The sequence below is a fragment of the Mesocricetus auratus genome, unplaced genomic scaffold (assembly GCF_017639785.1).
Source record: "Mesocricetus auratus isolate SY011 unplaced genomic scaffold, BCM_Maur_2.0 Super-Scaffold_100045, whole genome shotgun sequence".
Taxonomy (NCBI): domain Eukaryota; kingdom Metazoa; phylum Chordata; class Mammalia; order Rodentia; family Cricetidae; genus Mesocricetus; species Mesocricetus auratus.
The window spans coordinates 5,124,734-5,139,641 of record NW_024429222.1 but is presented as its reverse complement, the minus strand read 5'-3'; the positions used below and the strand labels follow the sequence as shown (position 1 = coordinate 5,139,641).

At 42.7% G+C, this 14,908-nt stretch overlaps 1 pseudogene; it reads right to left on the bottom strand.

Annotated features, from left to right (window-relative positions):
• The window catches only part of LOC121135912, a 100,864-nt pseudogene extending 86,214 nt beyond the window's left edge, over positions 1-14,650 (bottom strand).
• Between the last annotated feature and the right edge of the window lie 258 nt (positions 14,651-14,908).

Below are 14,908 nucleotides of genomic sequence, written 5' to 3'. Positions count from 1 at the left end.
CTGATGCACCGTTCGGGGACCCAAATAGGCTTCTCACTTCCTGGAGGGAAAACACAAACAGCCCCTCGGACCCTAGCTAGTAGGGGAGTGGGTGGCTGCCATTTTCCTGTAATCAAATCCTTCCATCTGACCCATCCCAAAGACTGGGAGGGTTTGTTCCAATGTCTCTCCATAGCAGACAAATTATTACTGTCTATGGTCAAAAAATTTAAAATATAAAGTATGGTGGATAACTGAATATTGGGGGAGGTAACAAACTCCCCCTTTTTTATTTTCTTAAAATACTGTTTGAGAGTGGTATGGGTGCGCTCCACAATAGCCTGTCCCGTGGGGTTGTGAGGAATACCAAAAGAATGGACAATGTGATGTTCCCTGCAAAAGGCAGCAGGGTACAGAACTAAATAGAGAATTCTCAGTAGAGGAGTCTAAAATGGCTGAGAGACACTTGATAAAGTGCTCAACATCCCTAGTAATCCAGGAAATGCAAATCAAAACAACTCTGAGGTACCATATTACTCCTGTCAGAATGGCTAACATCGAAAACACCAATGACAGTTTATGCTGGAGAGTATGTGGAGAAAGGGGAACACTCCTTCACTGCTGGTGGGAGTGCCAACTCATACAGCCACTTTGGAAATCAGTATTGAGATTCCTTGGGAAAATGGGAATCAGTCTACCACAAGACCCAGCAACTCCACTCTTAGGCATATACCCAAAAGATGCACATTCATATAACAAGGATGTCTGTTCCACTATGTTCATAGCAGCACTATTTGTAATAGCCAGAACCTGGAAGCCACCTAGATGCCCCTCAACCAAAGAGTGGATAGAGAAAATATGGTACATTTACACAATGGAGTACTATTCAGCAGAAAAAAACAATGGAATCTTGAAATTTTCAGGCAAATGGATGGCACTAGAAGAAACCATCCTGAGTGAGGTAACCCAGTCACAAAAAGAGAAACATGGTATGTACTCACTCATATATGGATTTTAGACATGAATCAGGGGAGTGCCAGCATACAATTCCACTGCCAAAGAGTCTGGGAAACAGAACCTTCAACCAATGACTGATGGAATCAGAGGCAGACTCCCACAGCAAAACACCGAACTGAACTCCTGGAATCCAGTGACAGAGAGGGAGGACTGATGAGCAAAGGGGTCAAGACTGGGCTTGTTTAGCCCATAGAAACAGTTGACCTGAACAAGGGGGAGCTCTTGGACCCCAGATTGGTGGCTGTGTGGACAGCATGGTACTGACCCAGTTCCCTTGAATGTGGGTGTCAGTGAGGAGGCCTAGGTAATCTACGGGGCTTTGGGTAGTATTTACCCCTGGCGTACAAATAGACTTTGAGTGCTCATCCCACAATGAGGGGATGCTCTCTCAGCCTGGACTCTTGTGGGAAGACCTAGGCCCTGCCCCGGATGAAATGACAGACTCTGGAGATCCACCATGGAGGGCCTCACCCTCCCTGGGTATCAGAGTGGAGATTGGGTGGGAGACCGGGGGGCCTGGTGGAGAGGGCGGGGGACAAAGGGAGGGAGAGGGAGCTGAAATTGACTTGTGAAACAAGCTTGTTTCTAACTTAAATAAAAAAAGGAAGAGAAAAATAGAGATCATAAAACTTACTCTAAAAAAATAAACAAAGATCCCCAATGACTGTTAAAAAAAAACAGTCTAGAAATTCAGAAAGTCTGTACCCAAAACAAAAGATGAGCATGGTTTACATTCCAAAGCACTGACATTATAATAAAGAGAAATACTTATATAGCCTGTGCTTTCCAAGACTCTCAGAGCTTCATGCTCACTGATGAATTGGAAGAGTTTTCGTTTTCTATGTGAGGGAACACAAGCCCAGTGGAAAGCTAGTTAACCCAAATCCTACCAATGTCTACAGAACCTGTTTTCCCCAGCTTGGCCTTTCAACTCATCCCCAGAGAGGCAAAGACAGAGCACTGGCCCTCCGGCCTGGCTGATAAAGCTTTATTTGCTGTGAAACATAGGATCTTATCTTGAGTGCTACACAAGTATATGATTTCCTAAAGCCTGAAGATGAACATAATTGGAAATGGCCACTGAGCATCAACACAACCGAAACACTGCCACTCTTAGAATAGCTTCTCAGTTTCCTGTGGTCAGCTGCTATCACTCCAACTGAGGGCTCAAAGCCAGCTGTTGGCTGGGGTTAATTACGAGGCATGTCTATTATGGACAGGTCAGGGCCATCCCAGGTCTTCAGTGTGCCTCTACATATAAACAGAGTCGATGCCTGCTACTCCTCCTCCATGTAAGGTTCATGTCTGCCTCTTAGTTCCTAACAACCAATTGCATACATTTCAAGCTCCATTTCCATCTCAACATCGTTATGTCCGGTACCACTGAGCCTTGCCCAGGCAGGGCCCATCCACCAAGCTTCCTGTTATCTCTCCCTTGGCCTCCCACATCAGAGGACTTGTAGCTCTTAGGATCTGCTAGGCATTAATATTCACTAACTTGCTCTAGGGAGCTACGCTTCGCAGAGCGCATTTTCACCTGAAAGGAGTTGTTTAATATAAACATTTGGTTAATATTCTGTACATTTGAAAGTATTTTATCAGCATCGGTGTAGGACCAAAAGTCATTTAAATTCAATGGGAACTGATTATACGCCAAGAGTTGGTCCTTTCCCAAGGAGTGTGTTTTCCTGCTAATATAATGTATACATTATAAAACTCACTTACACGGTTGATGGGAACATTTTGTGGACAGCAGCAGCCTGGCATTTCATCTGACTGCGTATTCATCAGCTCTGATGCTGTTGTCAAATGGGGAAATATTATGCAATATTGCTTTAAAAACTGTCTAAATATAATTATCAGCATCTCTGGAGTGATAATAATTATCATAACAAGAGCTCATCAGAGGAGACTCAGTCTGATGAGGAGCTTCTGCGACAAGCCCCTCCCACTTGCTGAGAAGGAGTCATAGTATCCGTTCCTTTCTGCCTTCCTCTGAAAACCTTGTGGAGCTGGTCCGAATTCCTTTACCCATGTTCCTACAAAACTCATTACCCCAAAAAGTCATTTGGCAGATAATTTAAGAAGAGGTGTTAAAAGGCCTGAGTGGGAAACAGTTGCCTAGCTGACCACTGAAAATTATCTAAGTACATTCCATACTTTTGAGTAAAGTCATCAGATAAGCAAACTATTGTTTGTTTCCATAGAGGGTCACTTTTGGATATTTTTTAAAAAGGTAGTGGGAATTGAATCCGGGCCATGTGTATGCTAGGCCTAACACTGAGCTACATTCCCAGCCCACAGATACTGACTTTTTGAAAGAACCATTTAAAATATTGATACCAAGGATTGAATTTGGGTGCACTCTATCACTGAGTCCCTCCCCCATCTCAGATAGTTTTTAATGGGAAATAAAATATAATGAACAAGAAAACAAGATAGATGATAAACAGATAGGTATATACACATATCTAATCTATATCTGTGCAGACATATTTGTTCAATCTAGTATTGACAAGTATTGGAGGAAAATTCTGTTTGTGGCTATTACATATCTCGTAGAGTGCCTGCCAGGTCAGAGTATTTGCACACCTTCATTTTCTTGAATAATGTCCTTTCCTGTTTAAAGTGGTATCACCAATTTTCATCTCTACTAGAAGTATATAGAGTGATGAATGCCCATAGCTCTAACTGTGCTTACTATTGCTAGACTTTCAAGTTGGAGCCAGTCTGGTGGACGTGTGGTGCTATTTTACTATAGTTTTACCGCATGCAAAAGGAGACTCCATGTGTTTTTGATTCACTGATACTCCACGAGAACTTCTCTGTGAATGCCTGTCCCAGCCCCTTCCCGTATGTGTAGTGGTTGTGTGAATGACTTGAGGCACTGATACAGTGCAGCAGCAGTTCTGTCGCTGTGTCTATGCAGAAAATACACAGCACTAGAACCTGGAGCTTTGAGGTTTAACCATGATCAAGATGTCACATCAGTGTAGACTGTCTCAAGGGAGCCTGCTATTTCTGGCATTGCTTTGGGTTTCCATAGGAAAGAAAATATGCATTATTCAGAAGGCTCACTGGAGGTAGAACATGGTATCTAGGCCCTTTCTTCACAGATGGGTGGCTTTGGAAGGACTCTGAATCTTTCAAGGATCATTTACATTTTGGTAGGGATTTCATAAAACCTACTGTAGAATTTCCAGAAAACAGAAAATTCCTACTTGAGCAAACAGCCAACTTCTTCACAGATACTGGAAAAATATCAAAAAGAAATCTCCTGGATATGCCAAACACTCATTCGTGTACTGACAACAAGGGCACATGAGTCTGAACCAGATGTACAACTTCATATCATCACATGGATTCAGACCATTAAAACGGCAGCACAGTACACTTCACGAAGAGAGATCTTAGGCAAGGACAGGCCCAATTCATCCTTTCCAGTGTTTCTTGAAGTGGTCTAAGTTATAAAACTCTAGAACACACTCAAGATTTATCTTCCACAATCTCATACATTATTTGATTCTGTTTTAACCAGATTTCACAGTCTTAAAGGGATCTATTGCCTTAGATCCAGCTTTAAAAGCTTATCAGTGACTCCAGTCACATCCTGGCCCCAACCCAGAGGAGGCATCCCTTCATGATTACACATGTGTTCCAATTGCTGTGCAAGCCAATTCTCAACTTTGAGACTGTTTAAATTAGGTTCTGGGGCTGCTGTGAAAAAGACTCTCAAAGACATGCGTAAGAGCCATGGAGGTGGTATGCATCTAATAGCATTCCAATAGCAGAGGGCCACAGGACACTTCAAAGCTAACAGGAACATTAGGACAGGCTCCTCTGTTCTCTCCTCTGCTCATGATGGAATCAGTTGACTCGAGGCTGAACATATGTCAGCTGCCATCATAACCCAGAAACCATTTCCCCTGCCATGGCAACAGTATAATCAATGCATACTTATGGCTGGGACTCAATAAATAGCACAGCATGTAATTTGGTGTATTTACTTGTTTGTTTCCTTGTTTTTCAGAAGCATTTGGAATAGCAGTAAACAATTAATACCTGTTCTTTCAACACACCTGTCAACTCTCCTAGGGTGTCTGGGCTTCCTAAGAACCTTGCTCTCCTCAAGTTAGTTACAAGGTCTTAATGCAGCCATGCCTCATCTCAAAATTTCAGGGATGCCATTCATCCTTGAAGACATTGGACCAATTCCATTTTCCCCCAAACATCTTTAGAACTGATTCATGCTATTATTCCTAGGTTTTATACGCATTGCCCCAGTGCATCTGACATTTGTAGACTAAATATTTTGGCTCCATAGTGACAGGAATACCAAGGCTTGCATTCTCCCTTATGTTTTAAGGGCAAATGTCTTAGTTTTGCTTCATTGTTCTTCTTGGTGGTTAGTTCTGTCCTTGCTCAGCCCTGGGGGCAGGGGGTGACTGCATCTTACTGTCTATATCAAAGTAGTACTGTCATATAAACTGTTGGGGGGAGAAAAAAAAGATATTTTCTGTGAGCAATCATTGCCAGAGGCCTTACTTCAGACTTCACGTATCTTCCAAGAAAAGCCATGCTGAAGAATGGAAAAGACAGGGAGTGGGAGTCATAGAAGTGTGGTTCCCATTTCTGCCTTCGAGAAGCTTGCTGCTCCTCCCACAGGCCAGGTAGCATAGTGTGCTCCAGTCCCTGTCTGTGCCTCTTTGCACCATGCAAGCCCAAGCCCGTTAATCAATTTAGTTTCAGATGCCACTGCTCTGCAGACAGATCTGGTTCTTGCTTTTTGTTTGTGGTACAAGTGACAAACACGAGGGCATTTTCAAGATGTGAAATTAATGATGCGAAGTTGTAAAAAGGAGATGACTTCTCTCTGTCAAGCCCTGGGAATGTGACAGCAGAGATGGCTCTGACAAAGAGCTGCACATGCCCCTTGTGCAATCTCATGAGACTTGACATGACCAAAACGAGGCCCAGAGATGCAGACCTTGAACTTCTCTTGGCTCCGTTGGGATGTAACTCTTGCAAGTCAGTCAGTTGATTTCTGATTGGTGTTTTTTTTTCCTGTGGGTTCTGAACACAACTTGTAAACTGGACATATATTGAGGGGGGTGGAGGTGGGGCTTGGTAGCTGAAGGATAAGTGGGCAGACTGTTCTGTCTTACACAACTCTGTGTGGCAAAGTCATCACTGCCTGAGGCCGGTAGATTATTTGTCTACTGATAACACCCAAGCATGACCACTTATCAATTAGGTAAGCAAGCAACTTCTCTATGAGAAGTTTTTAAATTATAGGAAAGGTCGTGAGATAGCTCTGCAGTTAAGATCACTGGCTGCTCTGTCAAAGAACCCAGATTTGATTCCTAGCACACACATGGCAGCTCACAACTACCCATATCTCCAGTTCCAAGCTCTTTCATAGTTTCTACCTGCTTTTAACTTGTAGAGACCCAACTGAGTTAATTACCTTTCTTATTGATGGGACAAAATACATGATAAAAGAAGCTTATAGAAGAAATGGTTTGTTGGAGCTCACAATCTAGGGGTACAGTCCATTGCAGCAGGGAAGGCATAGTACTACTGGTATGAGGCAATTGGTCACATTGTGTGTACAGTCAGGAAGCAGGGAGAGAGGGATGCTGCCATTCAGATTATTCTCACTTTTTATGATTTTTTATTCTTTTAAATTTAATTTTACATTTCAACCACAGTTCTCCCTCTCACTCCCTCCTCCTGCCCCCCTCACCTTCTGCACAGCCCACCCCAAGTGCAGTCCTCCTCACAGATAAGGGCTCCCAAGAGTAGTCAACAAAGTCTGACACAATACGTTGGGGCTGGACCGAGCCCATCTCCCATGCAATAGGACTGAGCATGGAATCCCACCGTAGGGAATGGGCTCCAATAAGCTAGCTCATGCACCAGGTTTGAATCGTGGTCCTAATGCCAGGAGCCCCTCTGATAGTTCAAACTTCACAACTGTCTCCCACATATGGAGGGCCTAGTCCTGTCCTCTGACGTCTCCACAGCTGTTGGTCCATTAGCTTCCACGAGCTTGGCTCAACTGTCTCCGTAGATTTCTTCATCAAGATTTTGACCTCCCTTGCTTATATATTCCCTCCTCCCTCTCTTTGACTGGATTCCTAGAGCTAGGCCCTATTCTTGATTGTGGATTTTGGTGTCTGGTTCCTATAATGACAGTTGGGGTGTACACCAATCTGATTATAGGGATAGGCCAGTTCAGGGATCCTTTCCACTATTGCTAGGAGTCTTAGCTGGGGTCATCCTTGTGGATTATTGCCTTTTTTATTCTGGCTAAGATCCCAGTCCATGGAATGATGTCATTCACACTTGGGGTAAATCTCATTTCATTGAACCTAATCTAGAAGAAACTTCCTAATAGGCATACCCCAAGGTTTGATTCCATGATAACTCTAAATCTCAAGCTGACAACCAAAATTACTCATCATATCAGTAAATTATGTCATGTTAAACCACTGAAAATGTGGTAATTATGTGTGTGTGTGTGTGTAATTACTTATCAACATATTGTAATGTGTTAATATGTGATAGATAAATGTTCCAGAACAAATGCAAACTAGAATAGAAGTTTGTTTCCTTGGGCCTTTGTGCTGTGTTTCAAAATCAGTAAACAGTTCATTTTGCTTTGAGTATCTTCCTATTTTTCCCTGTAAGAAAGTGACTACAGCACAGTGTGTCCTCTGCATCTGTGGAGTCAACCAAACACAGATTGAAAATATTCAAAGACAAATTTGTGTCTGTACTGAACATGCACAGACATTCTTTCTTGTCATTGCTATTGAGTCATACAGTATGGCATGGCAGCTATTTGCACATCATTTGCATTGTGTTAGGTATTCTGGGTAATTTCAAGATTATTCAAAGCACATGGGAGAGAGTGAGCAAGGACAAAATGTAAATATATGACATTTTATAAAGGGTTTTAGTGTACATAGAATTCACTATACTAGGTGGTTCTAGAAGCAGTTACTGCCATAGATATCCAAAAAAATGCCTGTACAATATCAACCACCACAAAATAGCTATAACTTGGAGGAATTAAGGAAACTTTAAGGCTTTATCTAACATAGTTGTTCCTAGCCCATTTGAGAATCTGAAAGGATGGGGTCAACTTTCCTTTTCTTCCTTGTCCCATGAGGGAGAGACTGAATGCTGTTTCTTTAACTTGAAGAAACTTCTGGGGATGCTACTGGGTAATCTGGGTCGTAGAAGGACTCTGGCAGCCTCAGCTCCTCATTCTGGGACTCCTTGGGCTGTGTCCTGACCTCGTCTCCATTCCTTCTTACTTTTTCTCCCTGGGCACCTCATCTCCCTGTGCGGGGAGTCTGTGTTCCCCAAGGCATTGGGTGGGGAGCATACATTATTAATCAGGTATGATTTGAGCATTCCAGACAAAAGTCTGAACTTTTACCCTGGCATTGCTATGATGGCCAAATTTACCATAAAGAATCTCTTGGGGTTTTCCCACAAGTAAAATAGAGCTTTTCTTGTGCTCTTTTAAAATGATTTTTTAAACAAAAAATTGGACATATGTTTAAATGGTGACATGGAATTTCACCTACTTTGTAAGACTGCTATAAGGGCTAAATGAAGAAATGCATGGATTTTTTGCAACATGAAAATCATAATACATGCTTAGTAAGTTTTAGTCGCTATTATTATACTAAGAAATACCTATTTACCCAGAAAGACTCAAGCCCTGACAGAGCACTGTAGTCCTGATGTCCAGCTACCTGTGCTGCGATGGATGGAGACACTTAGAGGAAATCTAGCCGATGCTTCTGCTCATGCAGGTGTGTGTGAGCTGGGCTCAGGAGTCAAGGGTAGTGACTGGGAAGCTGATTTGCTGGTGCTACCAGACTGTGAGGATTGTCAGTCAAGAGGGACTAAGTCCAGAGAGGATTTCTCTGATTTGGGTTTTTTCTAGACCAAGGAGAAAGGAAGGGAAGAGAGTTGAATGGATGGTTATAAAATTCAGAACGAGAAAATCAGATCCCAGAGTCCCAGTCAGTAAGGAAGATAATGGGGTGTGGGTATTGGGTACTTTGAAGTTTGTTAAACTGGAAAGACTTTGAGTCCCCTCAGAGTTTCTTCTTCTAGGCACATAGGAGAACTATTTAAAGCATCAAACTGACAGTTTATAAATGTAGTCAGCCCTCTTTATCCCTTAGTCCTATAGCTGAACACTCAGTTGTTCATGAGTCAAAACCATTCAAAAAAAGAATTGGATCTATCTGGAAATGCGCATCCCTTCCCAAACACACACACACTCCCCCTCCCATCGTTGTTCTAAACAATACAGTGAGAAGTTGTCCACATGACATTTGGACTATGTAGAGTATTCTTGGTAATCGAGAGATGACTTAAGCCCATGGGCAGGTGTTACAGACCATTTTAGAGAAAGGTCTAGAGCACCTGTGGGTTTGGATATTGATAACACACCATAACCAGGGCAACTTAGAGAAGAAGGCGCTTAGTTGAGTTTACAGCTCCAGGGTAGTGAGAATCCCTGATGGCAGAGTGGAGGCAAGCAGGCAGTAGGCGGCTGCAGCAGTAGCGAAGGGCTCACATCTGAACTGCAAGCATGAGTCAGAGAGCGTAAACTAGAAATAGCTTGAGCCTTTAAACTCCAAAAGGCTGCCTCCAGTGACTGACTTCCTCCAGCAAGGTCACACCTCGTAAACTCCCCAAACAGTATCATTAACTGGGGACCACGTTTTCAAATGCCTGAGACCATGGGGGCCTTTCACATTCATACCCTAAGGACATGTTCATGGATTCTGGAAGCCATATGCCTCCCAGATACTGAGGACTGACTCCATACATGTATAAAGTGAGCACACATATAATAAATATGCATATGCATAATTGCTAGCCACAAAGGCAGCTCAACTGAGCAGGGACCTTCGGGTGTGTGTCTGTGTGCTCTTCTTCTTTGTTCACAAATTACAATTCAGCCCTGCAAAGCTGCTTCCTACACTTGACACAATGTCAGATGGCTGCTTTGGGGTTTGTACAATAGGTGTTTTACATCTTTAGCCCTTTATAAAAACCCATCCTTTCCCCAGGGTTCTTCTGATTACTGGGTCAGAAGCGTCTGCATTCCTATGACTGTTGACTCGGCTACTCGACTATTAGAAGTTTAAGAACATCCCAATCCCAGAGTGACAGCAAGACCTTTCCCAGGAAGATGAGTCACCGGGACACTGAAAGGAGAAGTCTGAAGGATTTGACCGTGTTCACATGAAAAGCTTCAGTTTAGAAAAGCATCAGAAGCAAGTTCCAAAGATCAAATACACACGAGACAAGTCCATCTTCTCAACACATTTGGCAGTTTACAAAAAGCAACGACAGTCCACCTGTAAAGAGGAAGTAAGCACGTGTTAGGAAGTGGACTGTGTGCAGGCCTGTGTGGGATGAAGAGCGGTAAAAAGTAGGAATACCCAATGTGCCAACGACAGGATGCTCAGTCTTAATGAGGAAGGCAGAGGAAAGCTCGTGAAGATTAAAATGAATGTTTCGGGCCATACATGAAAATGCTGTTGTTATGACAATGGAGCAATACTGCGTTATGCTAACACATCACTAAAATCACACCTTCATCATGTGAACATCAGTTGTGCAGTTTCCGGAAACTGAAAAATTGATGGTCTTGTATTCACTCTATCTTGTTCCCTGAGAAATGTCATTGTTTTAGTGCCTGCTCTTCTAATTGTTTGCAAATTCATTTTCATGATTTCCCTCAATATTTCATAGAGCTTAAGAATTAATGACCTGATCTCTAAGGAAAAGTACCCTGTCCCCTCCCTTTCTGTTGAATTAAGGCTAATTTAAAGGGAGGAATTTAATTCAATAGAGTCTCATTGTTTACTCAAATTACACATACATAATGGGATCTCTGTAGGAAAGGATGCAGAATGCCACCTTTGAGACTCACTCAATACCTTAAGGCAAAAGCATGCTGTTAGAGTAGGTAACTAGGCAGACACGAGCAGGATTGAGGAGTGCACGCAGATCTACTTTGTTTTTTTGTAGAAAGGTGCACCTGACCAGGTCGGCAGAGACTTACAAGTAAGATAATGAAGACAACTACATCTATATCCAGAGTATCCCTATGTCAGATTAGAAATCAAAACATCTTGGTGTTCTCCTGATGACCACACATAGCCAGCAGTGAACATCCTAGTAATGAAGGCAAACACACAAAGATATTGGGGTCACTGAGCAGCAGTGGGAGGAAATGAACCTGGAACTCAAGGGGTGGGGAACTTAACCTTATAGAATGGGAGACCATGAAAATAAAACCTTCTTAAAAATCCACAATGCAGAGTCCAATGGGCTGCTGATTTCCTCCTGGTCATGCAGAGTCAGTCCTCTCTGGAGGGTGCAGCAGCTTTGCATAACCTTATTTCTCTCCCCACATAAGAGAAGAGGGCAAGCCTTCACCCAGTAATACAATAGCGTTGGTGCTCAGGCTTTGCAGCATACAGCCTTGGAATGGCCAAGCCTGCAGCTATGCTTCTAATTCTACAAGGCTAAAAATCAGGAAAGGGGAAAGGCGGTATCATCCCAAGGAGAGCAGAAGTCTCTATTGCCCTATCTTTGGTGGGTTATCTGACTGTCAGTTTTCAAAGCATTGTTCTGCTCTTGATGAGGTGATGTGGCAATCTAAAACAGGACACAGAAATTATTCTCCCACTTGTTTCCCTTCTCTGTGGTCATCCGTTGATTTCCCCAAAGTCCTCACGACAGTAGTTGAAGCAAAGATGAAAACTGACATGTCATCTACTTGGAGTGAGTTTGGGATGCTGTTTTCATTTCTGTCTCAGTGTGTGTGTGTGTGTGTGTGTGTGTGTGTGTGTGTGTGTGCATGCGTGCACATGCACCCACCTCGCTTGCTCTGTCACTTTACTTCCAAAAGCTGAGCAGAATAATTTGAAGTATAACTTACATGGCTTCAAAGACATTTTTTAAGTTTAACAGCTATATTTTTCTTCATAGAAGTAGTTAATTGAGCGGTTATTCAATCTATGTTCTGTGGATGCAGCCCTGTTTGCTCAAAATTGTCTGGGATACATTTGCTTACACCTAAAAGTGTGTCAAAACAGACTAATCAACATACAAAATTAAGATTGTGTCCACACTTATATTTCATGCAACTCAGAGGGCAGCTTAATAGCAGATACTACAGTCTTTTGGTCATTCTAGAACATTCCAGAACATTGGTTGCAGTATAACAAGCTTACTCAGTGTCTTCTGTGGCCTCAGCACTGAGCTAGACCCTTAAGATGCTGAAATAGTACCTGGTGGATTTTACCAGTTCCAGGTATTTATGCTACCCAGAACTCAACTGTACAGAAAATTTATATACCTGGGAAATAGTCAAGAGATCAACCCAAATAGCAGAATAATATCTATGGCCCCAACTCAAGACCTGGTGACTTGTGCTCTGTAGGATAGTTTAACAAATGTGATCCAAGTCCCCAGCACAGCACTTTAGAGGCAGAGAGCTATAAGACATATGGAGTGTTTTAAGCACTATCACCTTCAAACTTTTCCAAGAAGAGATGTGAAAATCAAATAGATAAAACGTATAATGCTGCAGCATGTGGACGCCTTGCAGGGACACCTGTAAAGAAGGGAGCTGTCTTACCGTACTCACAAAGACAGACCCTTGATGTACATATCCCAGCGCTTTGATGCTTACTAAAATGCCTGGGCCTAAAGACAAAAACCTTCTTTATTGATGAGGCAGCACTAACAGTTACTAGCAAATGATCCTCAAATCCTCAAATGCTGGATTGTGTGCTGTCTCCTTTGATGGGTTCCAAGGGAAGCAAACGACAGAAAGTTTTAACAGTGGGAGAATAGTGAAGAATGTGCATAGGTGATGGTTTACTGCCAGTAAAATATAGAAAAGGTTTTGTTTTTGTCTCTTCATCCTCACTGTACCTCTGGAAAGTATGAACTTGGGCTAGAGGTTTGGAATGGGAGCGGTAGCCACAGCAATGCAAACTCTTCTGTCACTGGCATTTTCCTCAGCCCCTTTTCACACTTTGAAGCCTCTTCCATCCTCCAAATATTACAGGTCAATGCATTGTACTCCTCCAGTGTGATACTGTGCATAGAGCAAGAATCCAGTTCTGAGCGTCAAAGTCCTGTCACCCTAACTAAATGACCTTGACCATAGATACTGAACCAGGAGATGATGCCCATACCCATAAGTCATGAGCCCCTTGGGAAAAATTAGGAGAATGATGCAAAAATCTTAGGAATGTTAATAAGTGTCATCTTTGCATTGAGTGTTGAGATTCTTCAAGACTCCTCATTTAAGGTTCTCGGTAAAAGCACTTGGCACCGAGCTTGAAGACCTGAGTTTGTTCCTTAGAACACATATAGTGAAAGGATACAACAGATTCCCGAAAGTTGTCCCCTGACCTCCATGTGCCTGGCCATGCACACACCCTCCCATAATAAATAAATTCAAAATAGAGTAAGCAAATTTAAATAAAAAGGTTACACATTTCTCCCTATGTAAAGCTAGCACCTTGTTATGAGGTACTGACTGTGGGAGCCAATGACCCTTTAGCACTGGTGTGACTCAGGAGCAATAACATAGCAATATTATGGTCACTATCACACGTGGGAAGCTAGTACTCTCAAGATGTCTTTCCTTCTTCCAGTATGTGTTGTAGGAAAGCAGGTGAAAATGGGTATTATTGGCTGACCAAATGGGAAATTATAAAAATGTAGCTGGCATAACTGATTAAGAATAGCTACAGTTAGCTTTCCTAGTGCCAGGGGACAGTGTGATAATGATTGATGATTGGAACCATTACAGCCTGCTGGGTTCAAGTTTCCTGGCCAGAAATGGGAATGGATCAGTAAGCAGGACAGTGTGGTCATTCCTACAAGAAGAGCTTATTTCCATTCCACTAGCCGGCTACCACTTCATTTACTAAAGCAAGTCTTGCTGTGTCTCACTGAGAACAATACTTCACTCAAGTCTTGCTCCGAATGAGAAGAGCTCATTGTTCTAATTGGCTTGAGAGTGAATCCCACTCTGTGTCCCCTTGGGAAATCTGCAAATGCCCAAAGCTCATCTTGTCCTCCCTCATCACCATCCAGCCTAATCCCCTTGAACCTTCCTCACCACTGGAGCCAAATGAGCTATTTAAAATGTAAATCTAACCACTCACTATCTGTCCCCTATTGTCTTTCAAGACCTCGAGCACACAGTTCAGACTCCCAAGCCTGAAAGATGGTCCCCATGATGTTGTCCTCAGCTTCAACGCACAACCTTACCTCTTGGCAGCTGACTAAAAGTTTCTGTTTACAAGTGTTAGAGCTCTCATGACCCAAGCATACCTCCTCCAGTACTTAATATCTCCTCCATCCTGTATACTCTCCACATAGCTGCTCTTTCTGGACCTTCAAGAATTTGGTGCTTCCCCCGGCAAACCACACCCTTGTGGCTCCAGCGGAAGAGGAAGGTTTTCTCTGTGCTCACATTGGTCACGCTGATGCATGGCTCCTCTTCATTATACTTGGGAGGGTGGTAGTATGTGCTCTTCTTCCCATTACAAATATGTGATTTCACAGACAAAGACTGCATTTTATCTCAAAGCCATGAGATTAGTAAAGGCTCTATTTTGTGTTTCCAGAGCCTTCTGCCAAGGAGGTTCATTGTAGACTAAAAGTCAAAATCTATATTGATTACCAAAGATGACAAGTGGAATGTTTATCAAGCCAATATAAATTAGCTGGCTGTTGCCCACATTTCCCACTGAAAAGAAATTCCCATCTTCATCGCCCCTGAAGCATCGCCTTTGTCCCTGTATCCCAACACAGATGATATACGTCACTCCATCAG